Source organism: Cyphomyrmex costatus, unplaced genomic scaffold (genome assembly GCF_001594065.2).
Source record: "Cyphomyrmex costatus isolate MS0001 unplaced genomic scaffold, Ccosl1.0 scaffold21, whole genome shotgun sequence".
NCBI classification, from domain to species: Eukaryota; Metazoa; Arthropoda; class Insecta; order Hymenoptera; family Formicidae; genus Cyphomyrmex; species Cyphomyrmex costatus.
Genome location: NW_017276147.1, coordinates 461,317 through 484,669, shown reverse-complemented (window position 1 = coordinate 484,669; position 23,353 = coordinate 461,317). Strand labels below are relative to the sequence as shown.

The 23,353-nt window shown below is 32.2% G+C and overlaps 1 protein-coding gene across 2 annotated transcripts in view; it reads right to left on the bottom strand.

Moving 5' to 3' along the window:
* Tmtc2 (Transmembrane O-mannosyltransferase targeting cadherins 2) overlaps window positions 1–23,353 on the bottom strand; it is a 303,001-nt gene that overhangs the window by 29,601 nt on the left and 250,047 nt on the right. The window lies entirely within an intron of this gene.

The following is a 23,353-nucleotide window of genomic DNA, read 5'->3' as shown; positions in this document are numbered from 1 at the left end:
GACATTAGATAAACATTATGTAAAGTATCTTAGAAAGATCTTATTTGTATAATACTGAATAACACATCTATTAAAATCTATAATAATTTTATTGCAAAAAATATTACCTTGGCTTAAAAAATATTACCTTAAAAAATTAAGTTCTTTAGAAAAAGGAAAAAACTTTTTTAACTTGACAGAAAATTACTGGCTAATTAAATAATCATCAAAAAAGTTCATAAAAAAACATTGATAGCAATCAAATGTTATTTTTGTTATTTTTGTTACACAACCTTGAAAATCCATTTTTTTATACTCATGATAATTTTGACATTAATTTTTCTAATGAAATTAAGCTATATCATTTTGATGATTAAAAAAGGATATTTATTATACATAACACATTTGTAGTAATATTATAATATCTCGGGTGCGGTAATTCAAAAATTATATTTTTTTTTAGTAGGGAAGCTAAGGAATGATACGTTTAAATGTGAATATAAGTTATATTTGAATACAAATTATTATATGCAATTAATATTATATGCAAATATGAGTTATTATATAATTTAAACATATTCGCATTTACATTTAAGTATATATTTCTTTTTAAATATTGCACTTTAAAGAAAAAATGTAACTAAAAATAGAAATGTATCAAACTTTCTAATCAGTAAACATTGTTAAACTTTAAAATTATGAAACTGTTTGAAATAAAGCTTTATGAGTGCAAAGACAATAAAAAGAATAAGAAATAAGGAATTTCAACTATTGGAAATCGAATACACCACATCGAGAAGATTAACTAAATATGACACAGTATTTTTAATTAGTTGCAGCAGCCAATTTTTGGTTGTGTTAGCCTATCGAAATCCTATATTGACATTGCGGATAGGCTAAAGCAACTTAAAATTGGTTGCTATAATCAATTAAAAATGCTATGCCATATTTTACCATCTAATTTGCTGCAGCTACCAATCTTTTCTTTCTCTGTGGAATAAACAATAGGCTAAAATCGTTATTCCTTATTTTTTCTATTGTATCTGCACCCTTAAATTCATCATTATGCAATCCAAAATAATACTATACATGCCAAAAATGTTAGAAGTATACAAGAACGAATAATGAAAAGTCGAATGACTGACACTTGAGTGGATTTTGGAAAATTATTTTATAAGCCAAAAAGATTACGGACCAAGCCCGTCTGAGTAGAAGCTTTATAGATGTGGCATTTCGTTTCCTCGACACCTTTATTTCTAACTTTAATTAAAAAAGTCTTTTCGAGGGAACTAACTTTTCTAGGCCTTGGGATTGAAATAAGCGCTTTGTCGCTCAAGTAAAATTGCCATAATCTCTTGCAGGTCGCAAAGACGATAAGGGAGATTATATATTAGGAAAACTTTTACTTTAAAATAAAGCAGCAGCTAAGTTTCTTTAAAAATTTTATCTCCAAGTTTACACATTTATTTATCAATCTTCTTATAAGGGTAAGTGATCAAAATTGTTTCAATTAGAAAAATCAATCTTTATATTAATTTAAAATTGTTTGAAATAATTTTATCATAATGAGACTTTTCTTATTGACACTCAACTGTTCTACAATTTTCTTATAGAAATAAAAATCCGATACAAATATAATGCACTAATAAAAAAAAGTATAATGTAACAAGAACAGGAAGGAAAACAATAATCTTTGTCGCATTGTACTTTGAGACTTCAGTAAACGAGAGGAAAAGTGGCAATGAAAAATAGTGAGCCGTAAAAGCTGGACCGTACCTATAGGTTCGCATTTAGTCTACGTGAAAACTTATTACACTCAGTACGCTCGGATACCACCTGTTACCATTTATCTCCCAAGCACGCTCGCGCGTTCTTACCTACTTCTTTCTTGTTAATAAATTTCGATCTTCACGAATACGATCTCATCGATTTTGACGGTTGTCTGTAACGGTTGTAACGTGTGGTGGATGAAAATTATTATACCGTTTCGATAGCGCTTTTACAGCTTTGATTAATAAAACCTATGACGATTAACGCGGCCAACAGTCAAGCGCGTCAGAATAGTCATCTCTCAGTCGAGACTCGCGTTTTGTATAGTTCTTGAAAAAACTAGTTATAATATGATAAAATTTTTAAATATCATACGTGTTTTTTACTACTTTATACTACTCCAACGCAAGTAATAATACTTTTAATCAGGATCGGCTGTAGTTAATGCGACGCTGGGTGCAAAAAAATGCAGGGTTGATTCTTGGAATTCCAAGAAAAATTACAACAAAGATAAAAACATATTCTTTCATAAGAATAATAGTAGAACAATTTAAACATATTTTAAACAAAACAATATAAGAATCTTATTAGATCGTATATGTGAGAACACAATTCATGAGAAACAAGAATTGAAAACCTATAACGATTGAAGCTGGATCTTTGTTAAATAATTCAGTGTAAATTATATATTTATGTATGTACATGCATATGTATACATGTGTCATATTTGTAGTTATTTAGAACAACAGAAATATGCACCGAAATTTTTTTCGAACTTACAAACGCAATTAAACTGCTGAAATAATATCACAATTAAATTTTAATGCTCCATAGGCATGTATTAAAGAGATCTTAATATAGAAAATCTGTAAATAAACTTATTTATCGTGAAAAATATTACCAGGAGTCAACCTGACTTCTGCATTGTCTCTACACTGAAAGAAAAAATTGGCTGAATATGCAGCAGCCAATTAAAAATGCTATGCCATCTTCTATCATCTAAATTACTGCAACGATCAATCTTTTCTTATGTGTAGCATTCCGTGCGAGCGTCTTAAACCTTTAACCTCGCCTTTAGCATACTTTAGCGCCAAAACCTTCAACCGTAGATTCTGACTGGGTGATGACGAACATGATAATATAATGACGACGATATATCTTAAAATACACTTGTCTTAACGATGAAACACTGCCGTGTTCCTAGATATAACAGATCCAAACTTTGCGCCGCAGTATCTTTGTTTGTAGGGCACGTAGAAAAAGAATAAAAACCCTTTTATTACACAATCAAACTGGAAGCTACCGATTGAGCGTACGTAGAAATTGATCGATTCAACCGTTATTAAAATTCAATAATCTTGGTCCTCCATAAGTCGCCCAGCTCGCGTAAAAGAGCACGGCCGGTTTCGAGATGTGATAGACATGCGTTTGCTTAGCACCGAGACACTGTGTCTCCTGATACCTGTGTGTGCCTTGTATTATTCTGAATAAGGAATGAGATAGCTCCGGATCGGCGGCGGTGTTGGGTAATCCATTTTCTTCGCCGCCGCGCCGTTCCCCGGGGATACTCCATGGAATTAGAGTGCCGGCCGAGCTTCCTATATCCCCGAATCGGGATGAATGTGTACGCGACGAAGCTCGCGCGAAACCGCGAGCGCATGCGCGAATACTCTCGAGTGTGTCACGCATGTTGCGCTGGCTGTTTGACGCTACGCGTTACTACGTAAATTATGTTTCGACAGCTATACATTTTAATCAATGCGGATAATTGCTAGATATTACTACGAAAAAACTTTCTATTTGAAAATAAATGTACCAAAAGATTCTGATCATATCAATCAGAATTCCAATTAATACAATCTAAATTCTTTTCAGTGCATTATCTTTTTTTTTTCTTCAAAATGTAATTATAACGCCACGACAAATTTTACACCATCTTCACAATTAATTCTCGGAAGACATACGCTTCGGAGAACTAGTTGGTTCTTAATCCGTACTTTACTGGATAATCAAAAAGTCATTCCACGTATAAAAGATACAGTCGTGTTCATAAGTATTAAATACTCGCAATTTATTGCATTTTCTTGAAAAAGAGAGTAATAAGATCCGAAGAAAAACTAACAAAACATTAAATTTATTATAAAAATATTATTTTTCACTAAAACTATTTCTTAATTTATTTTATGTTACATATAAAATAGAAAAAATGTAAAAACAAAAAAAAATTACATCAATTTATGAGGATGCTTCATACTTTTGGCCAAGACTGTAGTATAATAAAATGGCAGTAAAAAAGCAGCAGTTCAGACGTTTTTACACTTTGCAATAAAAAAGGATGTATGAGTAATCTTTGAAAACTAACGAATACCCATCGAATTTCGAGTGACTCAGCCACTGCCAGCTAAGTTAACAGAAAAAATACAAGTCATAAAACATGAAGTCACAAAAATGTTAGAAAACTGCTAAGAAATGAAAAATATTGCAAAAAATAACAAAATTAAAGGTCTATTTCAACTCATCATTAAAAGCCGGAATGTTCTGAGATTACAGCTATCAGAACTTACATTTTTTATCGCAACATAAAATAGAATATAAAATTCGCAATCAATTTGAGCCATCAAGCGGTACTATACCATAAATTTCTGGCATTTTGATTCTAGCGTTTCGGAAATATTCAGTCTTTTTAGAAGTAGCAGCAATCGACACGCGTGAGATAATTACGTCATAAAAAGTTCGAAGATCGAAGAAGCCTCCTCGCGAAACGGCGGCGCGGCTATAAAACAGATCCCAATCTTTCATATCGAATTTGTTCTCTTTCCCTCTCCTGTTTCTTTCTCTATCTCGGAGGGATATTGCAGCGCGCCGTAAAAAGAACGAAAGACAGGAAAAGAAGGCGAAATAACGCGCGCTTGCGGTGGCCTGCGTTTGGCAGTGAATTATACTGTCCGCCTTTACAACCCGCTCTTTCCACATAATCGTACCGACTTGAAGAAGAGAGTCAGGTGGCCCGTCGACACACTGGAAAATGTGATGGCGGATTTCGGGCCGAGAGGACTATGCCGGGTACGGCTGAGGTAGAGAACGGGCGAAGGAGGTAAGAGGGATTGTAGACTCCCGTGGGGGTCTACAGCGCAGGCGGAAGAAGGATGGGCGGACGGAAACTGCTGTTTCATCTCCGACTCCGCCAACTTGGCAAGACCGCCGCTCTGTTTGCTTCCTAATTACGAAAGAGAGAGAATAAGACGCGACGAGGGAGAGAAAGAGGAAGGTAAATGACAGAAGAGAGCGCGGGGTGGTTGGACGAGCTGGGTTTCGGAGTGAATTCAACTCCACTGCTCTCGCAGAATTAAGATTCCATTGTGCAGCCGAGTTTTGTGTGTGCCTTGCAATTTTCTGGTTAACCTGGCCGACTCCTGGCACGCCCGCCTTCCTCTCGCTGCATCGCACGCTGCAAGGGCAGCGTCGCGCGTCGCGTCGTTCTGACGAAGATCGATGGCGCACGACCGACCCGACGTACCCCTTCGATTTATCGTTCACGACACGCGCTGGTTTTCCGCGATAATTTGTTGCGGCCGCGCGGATATAGCCGTCGTTGATCTTGCGAGACAAAAGCGCGCGGATCGGCTGCCGCTGTTATTCATAGAAGTCGTGACTCGATTTATGCGCCGCGCCGGCGAGAAAAATTAATCGCAACGACGAATGTGAAAACGAAGCGTTTCAATTCGACGCTACACCGTCGCGCGCGTATGATCGATAGGACAATAGATTTTAAACGCTTTTCATAAGCTGTTACTACACGTTGTAGTTTAAGAAATAGTAACAAAATAATAGTAATACTTCATTATTTCGTCAAGTTTCACAAAACCTTGTTTCAGAAACGTACATTTATGTAACAAGTAGCAATGTATTCTAAAAAATTATTCTGTTAAGATAAAAAAAATATTTATGAAATATTGTATTAAATATTTATGAACTATTTTATGTTTTTTTTTTCCCGATACTCAAACTTTAATTACTTAATCAAAGAATCCAAATTTTGTTACAAATTATAATTTCAAAATGTTACACTATCCACGTGTTGCTAACAGTTGCACAGATCTCATCTTGCACAAATCTCAACAGGAGCAACGGCGATAAAGCGTAGAGGCAAACTTTGTGGAGTGACTCGGCGAGTCCCGTTAGTTATTAAACGCGGCCGTTAAGTGCTGGCTGGCGGTGCAAGCTGTTGACCGTTGAAACGTTAGTTTCAAGATTATGGGACAATTTAGCGCGCGGCATGGCGATGTAATTTCGCACGCATCCGACTGTGACTCATTGCTAGAAGTGCTCGTTGCAGTTGCATAGAAAGAGCGAGCAAACGAGCGAGCGAGAGAGAGAGAGAGAGAGAAGAATGTCCTGTGGACAACCTCTCATTAGCATATGTAATATTAGGCCAGTCCTTTTGCGGCACACATCCATTTCGCGATTGCGACCGTCTTTCCAGACGAAAACTTTTCAGCGAGTTGAATATTAGCAAATAATAATTAAATTATTATGAGGCAGGCTGTGCTATCTGAACTCCTTTTACCGTCTAAAACCTCGTTTCGGTCTAACCGCCAATAGGGCTTATCTACTTGAACGTCTACACATACCCTGTTTTATCTACTGAAAATATTGTGAAATAAAATTAATAATATTGAGAGAAGGCTCGACAATAATATGTAAAAATTAAATTAGTGTAACGGGCAACGAGCCAAAATAAAAACAATAAACTTTAAATAAACAAAGACAATATATTAAATTAAAGATAAATAATAAAACATAAGTAAAACAAATGTTTCGACGCCGATCGGGACATTTTCAATGTTAACAAAATTTTCAAATTTTAACGAAATTATTACAATAAAAAATTCTTAAAAATAATGCTATATATATGTCCGGATACTTGAAAAAATTGTAGTTAATCATCGAAGTCGTCGGATAAAAATTGTATATTTGTCCATAATTTAAAATTTGTTAGTCATTACATTGATTATTGTTACAATAATCAATATTATCTAAAAAATTGTGAAATAATCTCGCAAGATTACATTCAACGAAATTGTTAAGTAATTTTAGTAAACAATTACTAAATAATTATTTTAATTATAGATAAGATCTTTATATATATCTTTTTATACAAATAATTTTCTATTCTTTGTATTTACGAAGATCCTATTTGATATAAATATCTAAATAAATTTCTTTATCTAAATACTTTTAAATAAATTTCTATTTGTTGTTAAAAACTGAATACGAAAAGAAATACAATTTTCGATTTTTGTTAAACTCACGTTTAAAAAAATTAATTAAAGATTAATCGTAAAATCTACAAAAATAATCAATTTTGAAGAAGTATATTTCAAATAATACAATATTATATATTTCATGAAGGTCCACAGAATTGATATAATCATTTTTCTTCTCTCTGATTTCTTTTACATTACTTGAACACATGCGTCAGTATAACGCATCCATATATTCACGTGATCCAAATTGTATGCGCGACCACTATGTTGAAGTACAAATGGACGATTAGACGAATGGACCATTCGACGGTGATCCGTATCGGATTGCGAGAGGAGACCGTACATTCGCAACCCCCGATTTTCTTTCTGCCTCGGGCGGTCTCGTAAATCGGTCGTAACCGTCCAGCTTTTAAAACACGTCCGGCCCGAGTAATTAGTGGCTCGATCGGTCGCCAATTTGTGGATAGAACTGCCACAAGCTGCACTCGCACCTTGCAATACGTATCTCCAATTTGACGTGTGTGCCCTGCGTGTGTACGTGCATGTATGAAACGCAGATATAATGCGTGCACATGTGTGAACGAAAAAGCGAGTTTTATCGATCGGCGACGATAGAAAGATCGTAAATGTGTGAACATGTACATACATGAGTAAATAGTCGATTCGCGGATGCGTGTGTATACGCTCGTGAAACCACAATGAATTGTTTAGCTTGAAATGTAAAATGTAGACACTAAAAGCTGAACTAAGATGGTTGAACTGAGATGGTTGTTTCGATCACGCAATCATCAATAGTTCTTCAATTACGTTTATTTAGAAATTAATTTAATTAGAAATTTAATAAACAATATATATATGGTATACATATATAAAGTATATTCGCTCGTATTATGCTAATAATTGTAAGAAGAATATTAATAATTTGATGCTAGTAAACTTATAAATTATAAATAATTTGCAACTTTAGTAGTTAAATTGAGAGAACAGAATTTGATAGATCCGGGTTTGAATTGTGGCTAAAGTAATATTTTCTGGGCAATTATTGAATTATTGAATTAAATTATTCACAATTTTTGAGATACTTATACAAACATCAAATTATTAATATCCTAAGATGCTTATTAGCATCAATATTTAATATCATTAAAGTATTTTCCAGTTTGGTTTAGAGTCACTTAGGATATTACTACTCTAGTTTATGATTGCGTTTCAACACTGAAAATATTGTGGCGCGCAGTCTGGAATTGAATATCGTATCTATATAAAACATCGAAATTCAATATTCAAGCGTTAAAAAATCCAACTTACAACACCGCGTAGATTTTCGTAGTTTTAGTTGTGCATTTACATATCACCGTCTTATGATATTATGAGATTTTTAATGCGCAATTAAGTAATGAAAGCCTTGATTTTTAATGCTGTTCAAATATATTATTTACTTTTTAATTAAAACAATACAATTAAAATGCCAGCATCAATGTGTCCTAAGAAACATGATGTCTCTAAGCACCACAGTTTTTTCTAAAATTGTTCATCTAACAAGAATGATATCGTTTTCTTTGGTCAATTTAAACATTTTATGATGACTGTTTCAAAATTATTTAATATCTTTATTTTTAGAATATAATGTTCCTGTTTTTATTTTGTGTAACAATTGTTCTTGCCTCGACGATATTGCTTTACACAATCTGTAAATTTCAAACCGCTTCAACCGCTGCATGATATTAATTAAGTAAATGATTAAATTCGGATGAAACAATTAATTTGCGTATTTAATATAGATTATCACGACACACACGGTATGTCTAAATGAAAAGCGTTGGCCGTCGCCCATCCAGTTTTCCTGAAAATGTAATTACAATTCGCCGATTAGCGAGACGGAAAAATATGTAATTCCTGACAATTGCCATATAGCATCGGCACATCGGTATCAAATATGAAAATTAATTAATACGCTCGAATTCAATAGTTTATTCGATTCGCGTTACGTACTGATGAAACCCGCGCCAATCTCCGCTCGCCACGCCATGCCACTTGCGCTAAAAGCAATTACAAAACCAATAACAATACATATGCCCGTGGAAAATATTCAAACATATGAGTTTACCGTACTGTATTTGTTTGTAATAACCATAAGTTTGATTGATCAAAATATTAGATCAATTTAAATTAGTTAAAAATACTTTTAACAATTGACTGCATATGTTATTAACTTTATTAACTTTAAATTATTGGAAAATACGATTCAGTTAATCAATGTTCTTCTAATACCCTTATAATTGTCCACATAATTATCTCTTTTTTATGTTATTATAAAGATAACAAAAGAAATAATGTTGCTTTCAATATGAATTATAATGCCACTTATTTTTTGAGATTAAATTAACCTCATCATAATTATTACACATGAATTTAATTATTGTAGTTATGATGTATTACCTATATAATAGAGAATAAATTACTATCATATATAACGCTTATTGTGTTAATCACATTTCTTTCCTCCTATCTCTCTGTTTTTCTCTTCTACCTCTCTTTTTCTTTTTTGTAACAATAAAATTAATTAAATCTAATTAAAGAAAATAATTATCATTTTTTAAATTTTTATTTGTGTAACGTATAATAAGGCTAAATAAATAAATTCTAAAATAATTGTAAAGCGGTTTCGGTTCTTTCCATATAGGTAACTTCCAATTAGCACGCGGCCTAATTGGACGTAAAATCGATTCAAATTATCATCTTGAGAATGTTCCGAATGAGACAGACAACAAATAGATGTACATATTATAGCATGTATATGCATATACATATGTGCAAACATATATATATATGTGTATATATATATATGTATATATATATATACATTCTCCCGTATAAACTCTGTATACTGTCTTCGAGTGATCGCATCAAGGATAGAAGGGATAGGGTGCGGTTCTGAAAGGGGTAAGGCCTTTACAGAAATTGCCGTATTCAAGGGAATCAATCGTGCTAAGTGCTCATACAACCGATCCAGCTAATTTCTCACGATTTCGAGTCCTGAGACGACACTCAACTGTGCGCGCGATACGGAAACCCTAACGATAGTCCGGTAATCTTGGTCATCTTGTTTCGCCATGACACTATAATAAGATCGCGTTTCTATTGTGAATAATTACCAATTATAGCTCTGATAAGGATATTCATTTTAGATTTAGGAGAACACACCGCTCTAAATTCTAAATATTTCACGTTCTTTATTATTATATATATGCTATAAAATATTAATATTTATACATTAGAAAAGTAAACATAAAAATATCTACATGACTATACCATTATACATAGAGTGGCCAAAAACTGGCAATACGAATAAAAAGAGAGTGCGTGTGTGCGCGCGCGCGCGCGCGAGTGATTTTATATAAAAAATAATTTAGAAACGTAAAATGATATTTCTTTATACGAGGTTTTGTTTTTTGCAGAGAAAAACAACTTTGTAAAATATAATCTGTAAAATATTATTATTATACAAAAATGTATGTATGTGTAAGATATTGATGTAGTGTTGTAAATCATCTGTGTGTATGTCTTACTTATACTATATGACTAATTGTTTTTTTGGATCTCCTTAATACTTTTATATGCAGAATAATTAAAGAAATCATATTGTGTAAAAAAATTCACGTAACTCCATTTTCAAAAATAAAGTTGACTTTTAAATGTTTTCAACGCCTTCAACCATAAAATAATTGTTTCCATTATATAACGTCCTCCTTTGCACTGAACACATTGGTATAAATTACTTTTTCATATATCTTAAAATTTCGCTAATAATTTAATAAATCATTTTATACGAATCACCCCGTAGATATAAGAAAATATAAATAATATTGTCGATATTTATGAGGAAAATATATTTTTAAGAAATTTCAAGTCTCTTTCTATCAATTAAGTGTAATATCTCAAACGGCAACATGCATATATGTTAGATACTTTTTTTGTTAGTTCGACATTCCATGGTATACGATTTTCGTCGAAATTAGATATCGTGACGTGATAAGACCGCTTTCATGTCGGAACAAAACTCTTGGAGAGCTAATGAAAATCCAGAAACGACTTTCGTAGTGAATGATCGCACCACGAATGCTATTGTATATGTATCCGTTGAAATTATCCTAAGATTTATAGACAAAGGCGCGCGTCCTGGAGGCTTTTCTAATAATACACCAACTAAAATTGCAGCCGTCCGGTTAACCTACTTGCTGAGTATTTCCGATGCACCCGCTGGCTCATATACTTCATCCGTAATGAATCGTTACGTAGCTTTCGGCTGCCGGTTGCCGTCGATTCGAGGACACGAATAGTAGTCTAGTAGAGCTGCTCCACATAACCGATGCACCTATTTGCCAACCTACCCGATAGATTACGTGGACAGCTATTGTAGGAACTTCTGATAATAACACGCGATTTATGGGCAATTTGCTCGCAAAATACGAGTGCTTTGACACGATATTTGTCGTTTATCATCTACATATATTGAAAGACGATCCTCTTTCGATTATATCAATAATCACAAATAAGGCTCGTATTATAATGAATATAATATTGTTATACAATCATCTTTAATCTTTTTCAAAAGAATACTGGCAGGAATAAAATCTAAAAGAGAACTAACAAAATGTTAAAATTGTTATAAAAATAAATACTATTTTTTAATAAAACTTTTTTTAAGAAGAGAGTTAATATAAGTAATTTTTGGACTCGCTACTGATTTCTATTAAATAACTTTTTTTTATTGTATGATCATTAGAAATGTCAAAAATAATCATAATGTGTGAGAAATAAAACTCGCGCGCGATCCATAAAGCTCTAATTAATTATTAGTCTAGAAATAGCACTATCTATCTATAAGCCCTTTTCATGACTAATAGATAAACTAATAAAGTATTTTCGTTTATTATACTATTCTGCTTTCATATTGTGTTATTTTAAACTGTCGTCAACAAATTGAACATGAATACAGCTCAAATTTTTATTATTCTTAATATATGGATACCTATTATGGTTGCCATTATGGTTTTCAACCAGTGCTTCGTTAAAGTCCGAAGATCTATACACTGAAGATTTGATTGCTCTGCTGGAGATCGATTGCTAAAAAAAGATTATCAAATTTGTCACCTTCCTGTCAGAGATCTCTTTACAAAATCAAAAGCGAACGTGTGACGCGTGTAAGTATAAAAAAAGGAATAAAAGAATCTTTTTTTCTTACTCATACGATAACTATATTTTTAATTCATTTATTCTTTTAATCTCTTCGTAAAATTGTACCCTATCTTTTTTTTCAAAATTGCGAATATAATTACAAAACTTATTATAATTATAATCCACGCGCCGAACGCTGTTTCTGAACTAAACAAAAAGTTATCAAAATTTAGAGCTACTATGGAAAATTTAGAAAACTAGATTTTTCTTGTTTATTGGAGTATCGAAAATTGACTTAAAAATTAAAATAGGAGTCTGCGGTAGAAAATCGGATAACTGGTAACCGTGGTATCCATGCACCAAAAGGTGAAAATTGCAAATAAGTGATCATTATTAAACGCAATCATAAGCTAAATAGAGTATTCTTTATTAAAAAATAAAAAAAAATTTCACGTTATTATCTGCATGAAACAAACGAATATATATCTGTTTCAGTGTCGAAGAGTTTTAGTGTCTAAAAAACCGTTACGTTGAACATTGTGAAAGTTTATGTCAATTTGTCAAGATGCTTTATATTTATGGTCCAGACTACGTTTATTTAATTTATTATAATGCAAAATATAAATCATCTTTTAAATTCCTTTTATTTTTTACCTAATTTTTATTTAACGAAAATGTTATTGTTGTTTCATTATAAAATTAAACATCTATTGAAACTACACAAGTATTTTGATATTTATAAACAAATTCAATGATTGTATTTACTGCATTTAATCGTTGAGTTGGAAAAATAAGCTATTTCTATAATATATATATCTACTACAAAGAGCAATATTATAATTTGTTATTTGATTTGACAAAATTTGGAACATTGCGTATCATTGTCATATAAAATCATTATTATCTTGTATAAACATAATTAGGAAACTTAATGCAAAGCGTAATAACGCAAATAAATGTTACAGAAGCCAATGACTAATATTAATTGAAGCGATCATTATTTCGGTTTATATGACTTCACAACTTGATGAGGTTGTGTTGGTTTATTTTATCGTAAAATCGTTAAACCTGATTAATCAAAGTTAATCAATTATGTAAGATTTACTATTGTAAAATTAATAACTAAACGCGCGCACGTTGATTAATCGATCATGGTTTAATAGAAATTCTCGCCATTATTAAATTAAAATGATTAAAAGTGATTAGTGAAAGCTAATAATTCGTTATGAAAGCTCATAATGCGGTATTGTTAAGTTTAAATCAGCAACTGTAAGTTAAACCTATTTCACGAATTTCCGAGTGTCAGAGCGGATGTATCATTTAACATTGCGGGGAAGTGCTTTGCGCGTCCGAGGGTTAATTGTGAAAGTAAAGCAGGGATGTCTAACTACATCTCTCCGCCTTCTGTCTACGCAATTCTTGGCCTCGTGATTCTCTCGGTGCTTTCGGGGAACTTAGCCGCTTTAATTGAGTCGCCCGCATTTCGCGAGCGAGCGTTTCGCACACGTGCTGTAGACAAGGGAACATTTCCGGAGGTTCACCTTAGCTTCGCGAGGAGTCTCACACGTGACGCGCTCGCTCATAACAAACTACATTAACATTAATATACTAATATACATCTCTCTTTCTTCCTTTCATGCCCTACTTTTTCATTTCGTTTTTTATCGTTAATCTCATTTTTCGGAGAAACCAACTATAAATGAATAGAGATGCTTTTGTGAGATTTCTCGACGAGCTCGGCCGTTTATTGGATTATAGATAGCCTGTATTCTAAACTTATACCGCCGTGCACAAACTAAGTCTCGACTGCTCGTAAAATTTCAACGAAAAAAGGTACGCGTCATTCGTTACTTGAAAACTACTATAAAAGTTGTGGCATATCCATCTGTTGTGTATTCTGTAAATGCAATCTGTAAAATAGAAATTTTCCACTTTTCTGTATTATCTATTCCTCTCTTGTAATAATAATCAGTATACAAAATTACAGAATTGTGAAAGTATCAATAATCTCTGTTGTAGAAGAATTAAATTAGCTCCTGTCGTGATCCATTAACGACTGAAGCTTTTCAATAAAGCAACTTATATAGTAGAGTTTACTTTCTAAAGAAGTTTTTGAAATCGATGAAAATTCCAGTAAGAGTTTCAGAATTCTAAAATTCAAATTTCAAAATGATAATGATTATTGTAAAACTCGATTTTACGAGATTCTTGATATTTCTGAATCTGAGTTTGAATGTGTAGGCTGAAAATATTGAATTTCAAAAGGGTAACTTTCATGAAGGCGGATTTAATGTCTCAAGATTTATAATCAGAAAGTTTGAAAGTCAGTTTGAAAATCAGTACTATTTACATAAACTGATGAACTTCAAATAAAGTGACATTTAATGTAAAGGAAACTTAATGTTATTTAATAAAAACTTCCTAAAATCAAATTTTTTGATAATTAAACTTTTTGGAAATTCTGTCTACCATATTAAATTTATATAATATGGTAGACATTATTTTGATTCGAATAGAGAGAGAGAGAGAGAGAGAGAGAGAGAGAAAACATTCTTTCAATATCAAATTATATAGGCCAAGTTTCAGAAAAATTGAGCAAGCAATTTATAAAATAGAAGGAGGTGGTCCTAAACGGGATCGCCGTTCACAAAGAGTTAATTAGTTAACATTAAATAGAGCGCGCGCGGGGGCTATTAAGTAAATTCTATTCATTCTTGCAAGCGACGAAGTCTCCGAAGTATTTTGCATGACGCCGCCATCGTGAACGAATGTTAAAAGGGAAGGACTTCTTAAACATTCCTTGTGCTCTTTTGCTTCCGGCCCGCCGTCGTCAGGATCGAGTTTAACTTCGCTAATATACTTTTGCGCCCCGCTGCATAGAAGCGAGATGTATCCGCGTTTCAGTAATCGGCTGAACTTCCACGACAAGCGAGTGAACTTCGAATGAATAAAGTTTGCGGGCCGAGGAAAAAGTAGACCGCGCCGCTTCTTTCTCTTTGTTTTCGCGGAGCCGTTGATTAATCGATGATAATACGTCGACTTTAGCGTCAGCTAACTTTAAGAAATAGCTCTTAAGTGGCGGCGGTGCTAGCATCATGAAACTTATCCTTCGGAAAATGTCGGATTAATTGGTATTTTGCTTGTGGCATTTTATACGAGAATAAACAGGCACAGATAAGATTTACATATCCTTACTTAAATAATTTGTGTAACTTTAATAAAATACATATATTACTGAATACATACGTATATAAATTATAAATATACATGATATTTATGTACCATACATTAGTGTCCAATTTATTGTCATTAAGTTAACGCTAAAAGGTGTCTTATTATACTCGCATTAAAAGAATCAAGCAAATAAATTACTATAAAAATAAAGAAATGATGAAAAACCAAATATTTTATCAGAATAACATAAAATAGACTATTGACGTATCTTTCTGACAATGAGAATTATTTACTTTTAGTTATTTGTACTTTTTATTTTTCACTTTGAAAATTGGCGAATTCCTTATTGATACAATTGTGAAACACTGTTTATATAATATTATGCAAGCTATTCTGCGTTTAGGATAATTTTACTTCTAATTTATTTAATGAGATTTTGCCAGGTTTTTATTCCCAGAGGCAAAATTAGCCAGCAGCCTTATAAAATTAAACATTCTAATGCATGTAGATGCAATTGCGGTCGTTTCCCTGGAGAAGTTTTAAATGTGAGCAAGCTTTTTAGTTTCCTCGTGCGATAATCGTCAAAAATTTCTAGTACAATTATGCCCTTTCCATTTCTACTCTCGCATACTACGTGGTATAACCGTACACACGGTTTAATTTCTCACGATAAATTTAAGCCGTATGTTTATTTAATTGCTCCTGGCGGTTTAATTAAATTTCAACGCTCAATAAAAAGTCTCAGATAATCCTTCCACAAAAGAGAAGGACTTCCATTCATATCTTCCAGCTATTTTTATCCTTATTCATAAAAAAAAATAATAGCTTGTGTAATCGGAGTAATCGGATTTCGTGAAACATATTTTAATATTAAAATTAATAGCCTTTATATTTTTTAATTATTTTACTTATAAATATTTAAAATTAAATAATTTATTGGTTTTTTTATAAATTATATGTATATTTCAGTATTAAATATGTATACACATATACATATACATATATATGTATTGTGCACATTTATACGTATATATATGCAGTTTATATAATAATCCTTAAAATACGATTCTGTCTTGTTGACAGAAATAATAGTACCTTTACGATGTTGTTAATAATTATGAATACTTTCATCGATCGAGATCAGAAACTTTCATCATCAAATTTCACTCTAAATATTCATCCTGAAGAAATAAAAATTCTGTAAGAAATTTATACAATGTATTATATAAATTTCAAATTGCTCTGAGCTCCCAATAGAAATCAAAACTTTTGACTATATAATAACATAAGTATACGAATAAACTTTTTACGAATAAAGTATACGAATAAACCATTAGTATTTTGAACGTTAATCATTTCTTTAAATATACAATAGTCGAAAAATGTCTTTAGAATATAATACTATTATATTATTTTCAGAAATATTATAATTAATTTTAAATATCTTGCAGGTCTGTTTAAATTATTTCGTCATTTGAAACTTTAAATTATTTTATTAGTGTATGATTTTTATATAAAAACATGGAACTTAACGATCACGTCAAAATATTTGTCGAATGCGTATTTCTCATTGAATAGTATCGATTGCATACTTTCGCAAGCTCGTCTGTATACTTCGTAATAAATTTTAATCTTGTGGTATAAGGTGTCACGTTTTTGAGTCGACGATATAATCGAGTCGATGCGTTGGTAAACTTCCTCAGCAACTTTTAAGCTTGTTTAAAGCGCCAACTTTTATCGGCCATTACTCATATCGAGAGAGCGGTTTTAACCGATTAGTTTGCTACCAGAATCGATAAACGATAGATATCCACGGCATAAACGCGCGAAATGGAAGTACGAGGTTTGATTGATAAGTATAAAATCTCCAATGCTGTAGCGCGAGTTGTACAGGTGATATGAAGTTGTAATTTCAGCATTCAGCTTTTTGAGTCTATATATGTGTGCAAAACTTTGTGTTGCACAATAGTATCATTTATAATAAACTTTTTTTTATTCCGTACTAAGCAATGATAAAAATAGAATTTTTAACGCTAGAAGACTGCACGCCTCTTCAAAATTCACAGATGTTTGAAAGTCCGTGTGTCGTACATATTATATAAAGTTCATTATTCACTGTGAGTACCGAAAATCTACAGTTTATGCTATGTATAGGATAAATTTTCAGTATTTGCAGTGAATATAACGGACTGCAGCCATAGAAAATAAGGTCAGATGGTAATATCTTTTTTTTATACTACGACAATATACGGAATATTGTTTTGTATCGAGAAATAACGAAGATAAATATAAAATTCATGATTATTTTTATTCTGGGCATAGCCTAGATTTGACATCGTCAGACTTTTGATTGTTCTCAAAGATTAAAGAGAGATGTTGAAAGATTAATATTTTTTCTTCAGATATAGAAGTTTAAACTGCTGTACGATATCGGGTTAAAAAAATATTAGATACATTTTTAAAACTGAATGAAGAAAATGAATAAAGCGTTCGAAAAATGTATTAAATTATACAGTTCCATTATGTAGTTCCTTTACATCAAAAGTTACATAACTCGAAAAAATTTTGATTTTCGAGTTATTACCATGGATTAGGTAGATAACAATTATTCTATAAGACATGAAAAGTAAACTATAACTAAACTTTGTAGTCTATCCGCCTAATAGCATTCGTGTCGTTCTTAAAGTTTTCAAAGAGATTTATATTTTTGATGTAATATCTTTTACAAAAGTGACACATTTTAAGTCGTTTTGTTTTTATAAAAATGAAGATTTAAAATCAAAACAGTTTTGATGATTAAAGTTTGAAGAAGAAACTATTTAATTTTTAATTTTTTAGTGGATCAAGATAAGTATAAACTATTGATTTATTTATATTTCAAGTTACGTAATTTTTAATAAATTATTCTGGACTATATATACGAGTATATATACACACATATACAAGATTCTCTCTCTCTCTCTCTCTCTCTCTTTATACACACACACACACACGAACACACACACACAAGTGAATACACAGTCACCAAGAAATAAAGTTTATAATGGTCGAAGTTGGATACTTAATGCTTAAATATGTAATTCGGTGAATTTATATCCTACATATCAAATACATGATACTGCGCGCCAAATTGATTTTTTGGTCTTAAAACGCTATGTACCAACAAAACTACGGAAATATTATAATATCACAAATTAAATTGTTTAGCAATTTAATAATTTGATGCCCATCTATCGCGTCTAGACAACTTCGTTTTGATGCGTACTGTACCTATATGAAGCGCACGGAGTAGAACCTCGGCCCCTTATCCGATGTGAAATTGAATTGTCTTCCGCGAGGACTTCACGACCCTTTCGGGACTCTTGTCAGTAACAGAGCGTTTCACGTATGGCCTTAGGCCCGTGACGTCGCCTCTGTGCTTATCGGATTGCTCATCCTTCAGAGTCCGTACTGGATGCGAAATAAAAAGAAATAGAATAACACAAAATAAAGGAAATGCGCGTAATAAACTTTCGTTTTATTAGTCCTTTTTTTTTATTTTGAAATTATACATCTCTACTTTTATAATCCGCGAAGAGTCGCGAGACTTCCTAAAATTTTCAATCACTTTGATTAGTTGCGTGATTTTCCGTGGTGCCTTTGTTGTTAGGAGAGTCAGAAGTCAGGAGATGTAACGGCACGCATATAAGAGTGTGCCTTCCAACAAGCGACACGGTACGACACAGTGATCATCTCATCCTTGTTTAACATTGGCGAACAACAAGGACATACTGATATACTGTGTCACACCGTGTCATCTGTGTCGCTTGTTGGAAGGCACCCAGAGTCACCTGTAGTAATGAAGGCTCATTTAATCATGGAGGTGGAGGCGCTTAAAGACCGCGTTTTCTCAGACGTTGCAGTTGGATTCTCCAATTTTATCTGGATGTAAACGTTCAATTTGAATTATTGTGTTAAAAGAAATATAATGAGTGTGTGTGTGTGTGTGTATGTGTGTGTGTGTGTGTGAGAGAGAGAGAGAGAGAGAGAGAGAGAGAATGGAATTTTGACAGAATAATGCTGCAAACGCTCAACATTGTGAGCACGCTGCTTCGTTTCTTCGTAGGATTCAATGTATACCGAACGCGTTAGCCTGTGAGTGCACGGTATTTATTATACATATACAATATGTAGGAAGAGATCACGAAATGCTCAACGCAATGTGAGTGCGCAACACTTATACCTACTGAATACTGGACGCGATGAGCGATGAACGATATCCAATAAAAACTTTGTTTTTTCTCACGTGACTATGTAAAATCGAGCTCTCGACATTGGATATCGCTCGTCGCTCATCGGTCATCGCGTGTGCAGTACGCATTAGGCATATATTTATGAGGGCAGTGAGAAAGAACCATAGACTTATAAAATAGACCCAGCATGCCCACATGGTAGAAGTGAAACCAGCATATATTATATCAGTGAGAGTAAGTGAGAGCAAAAACAACGGTGAAGTATCTCTATTCTTCTCTATTACTATGAATATGCGCACATAAGAGAAGGATAGAAATTCTCCAATATTTTACATCTCTCACCGTTCTGCTGGCTTTACTTTTATCATAAGGGCATGCTGGGTCTATTTTGTAAGTCTATGGAAAGAACGTTATTCTATGTTGGAAGCGCTGACTCTAGAAAATCAGGGAACGCAGAACACTCTATGAAAAGCGCGCTGTTTCACACAAAGTTTCAGGACTCGAGATAAGTTATTAAAGAATAATTCGTAGATAAGATTGATGTAAAAATTTCAGAAGAATGAAGGTGAAATATTGAGAGAAAGAAGCAATGAGATTTTGGATTATCTAGTTTTAATGTCAAATTCTTAGATTTTACAAGGCTTGCATAGTATATTATTCAATTAAAGAATGCTTGTACATGATGCGTGACGAAATAAAGTAAAATAAGATTTTTAATTGTAAACTGAATAGGCTGAAACTCAATATTAATTCCGAGAAAATTTTACAAGTTCGGTTTAGATACTGGGTGAAAGTTACATAATAAGTTTGCGAGCTGCAGAAATTTCTAAATCCAGATTTAGATGTTGAGCAGAATGCAATCTCAAACGTGAGAGATTTCAAAGTATCGAGCGTTTAATACATGAAACTTCTAAGTTTTTCACGTAAATCGCGAGAAATTGCTAATATATCTATATTATTGCAAATTTCAGAAGTATTATACAAGACCACGCTTCGAGGAAGTACTTACAATCAGTTCGATTCTTGAAGATAATGCCTGGAGGTCTTGCGAAGAACCTGTTTATATAAGACCTCCCATTTTAATCAACGCATTTGAATTTCTCCGGAAACTATGTAAGATATTGAAAACCTATTTTTACGATATTATATGGTATCGAAGGAAACAAACAAAGTTTGACCGTGAATGGAAGCATTAAAGTCAAATAAAGATCAATTAATTTTTGTAACTTATTAATATGTTAAATATTTGCAGCTATTACGAGTTCAATGCGTTATGACTCAAGAACTCGAAAATCAAATGACTAAATGCAAACTTACATAATCGCCCTTGTGCGTGTTCGAACTATCGTTCTAACTTCGAATGTAGAGGGCAATACGATGTCTAAATAATCGTGACACATTTGATAGCGTTATCGGCGAAATATTCTGACAGCCCGTTGTAATTCGCGCTTTCAACTGCGTTAGCTCTGGAGATTTGATCAATGATATGTATTGTGTCGATTCACATAGCCTACATTAGATAAATTGTTTACATCTTTGACTATTTTTTTCTGTATTTTCCAGATTCGACTTTTTTTTGGAATTCTACTTATTATATTTATTATCTGAAAACACACTAACTTATACAGCCAACTAATAGCTCTCGGACTGATTGCCATTACGGATAGGGTATGTTAAGTTAGCACCCCAACTATAGTACTCAGGAGTTCTGATTAGAGTTTCCACTTTCTTTTGACGAGACGAAGAGTTCCCTGTAGTTAATAACAAGAGTTCTGCTCAATAAACATTTTTTTTACATTTTTTAAAAATGGGGTGCTAACTTTTTATCGAATTTCGAGGTGGAATAGTTCTGAGCGGCTTAATAGCTTCAATTTGCGATTGCCTAGAGTTCCTGACATGTAAAAAAAATTTTCGAATAATAAAAAAAAATTAAAAATTTTTGAAAAATTAATTTTTAGATACAATAGTTCTGATGATAATTCCTGCTTCTTTTTGACGATACGAAGAGTTCTCTATGATTTTTAATGACATATGCGCTTAATAATCATTTTTTAATAATTTTTAAAAAATGGGGTGCTAACTTTTTAACGAAATTCAAGGTCGCATAGTTCTGATCAGCTTAACAGAACTATTTTGTGAATACTTAGAGTTCTTGATACATTTTTGAAATATAATAAAGTTTCAAAAAATAGTGGAAATCTTTGAAAATTTTTTTGAGAGTACCGAGTAGTTCTGAGTATCGCTTCTTATAGTACTCGACGAGTTCTATCAAAAACTGTAAGGTGAAAAAGCGATTGGACCAACGGTTTGCAAGATACAGCGACATTTGTCGGAAGATCAACAATTTTTAGAGTAAGTATATCTCGGAAACCGTTGGTCCAATCGCTTTGAGCCCTGATACTTTTCGACAGAACTCGCCGAGAACTGTCCAGAACTCCGATCAGAACTACTCGGTACTCCCAAAAAATTTTGACTTTATATACCGGTCAAATAATAATAAATATTTGTGCAAAAACTTATTTAGATTCTTATTTGTTTAAAAGTTATTTGTATATCCAAAATTGCAGAAAAATATGGTTATTTTGTTGCATAAAATCATTATAAGCAAAATTATTTGTTTTGTTTTTTGCAGTTGGTTTCAGAATATATTCACAAGCTAATATCATTAAAATTTTTTGAATGATATTGGCTTATTTTAACTAATTGTTTAACTGATACTTTTAGTTGATATTATATAGTCAAAACGTGCATAATACCAAAAGTTTATTATAATTTTAAACACAAAGTTAAAATCTACAATGTTGGGGAAGGGGAAGCTTCAATCCTCCCTTCAATATCTATGCTCGCACACGATCGAGAAAATTTGCATAGAATTATATATTTTGATTTGGTATAAATAATTATTTCGATTATATATATTAAATTTTTTATCACACACAGTGTTTTGCAACAACATATGTATGAAAAGTTATTTTCAGATTTATAATATTATTTTTACGATATCACTATATGAAATATTTACATTATATATAATTAAACGCAATACATTATCTAACGATGCACATTTGCAATTATTATGTGTCATAGTAAAATGATTTATGAACTTTTCTTTATTTTATGCCAAATAATATAAGATAAATATACTGTAAAATTTGAATAAACAGATATTGATTTTGATGCGCTAAATCTTGTTAAGAGGATTCTTATTTCTTTCTTATTTCTTGTTAAATGATTCGTAATTCTTATGTCATAATAAGCATAAAATTTGTAAACTTTTCTTCATTTTACGCCACATAAAGTAAAATAATAAATATTACAAAATTTAGGTAAACACAGATGTCGATTTTGATGCACTATAGACCACAGCATTTGACTCTCTCGTGAGATATGATCGGAACGAATAACAATCCAATGTCAAAGTGTCCAGACAATACAATTACAGCTTAGCATTAGCATAATTATAGGTTATTATCCCATAGATCGAGAGTTGAAATTTCATTGATAATTAGTCATCATATGCGTTTTCAGGAATATTGTAATATCCAATGTATTATTGTAATTATAATAAAAAAGAATATAAGTATATAAATAAGTTAATTATATGTACATAAAAAATAAATTTTGAAAATAAAAAAATATAATTAATTAAAAAATTTTTTTGTTAAAGTATTCTCAAACAAATGTATGTAGCAACTTTATGTTTGTATTTGAATCATCCAATGCATAATAGATGAACCAATCAGATTTTTGTGT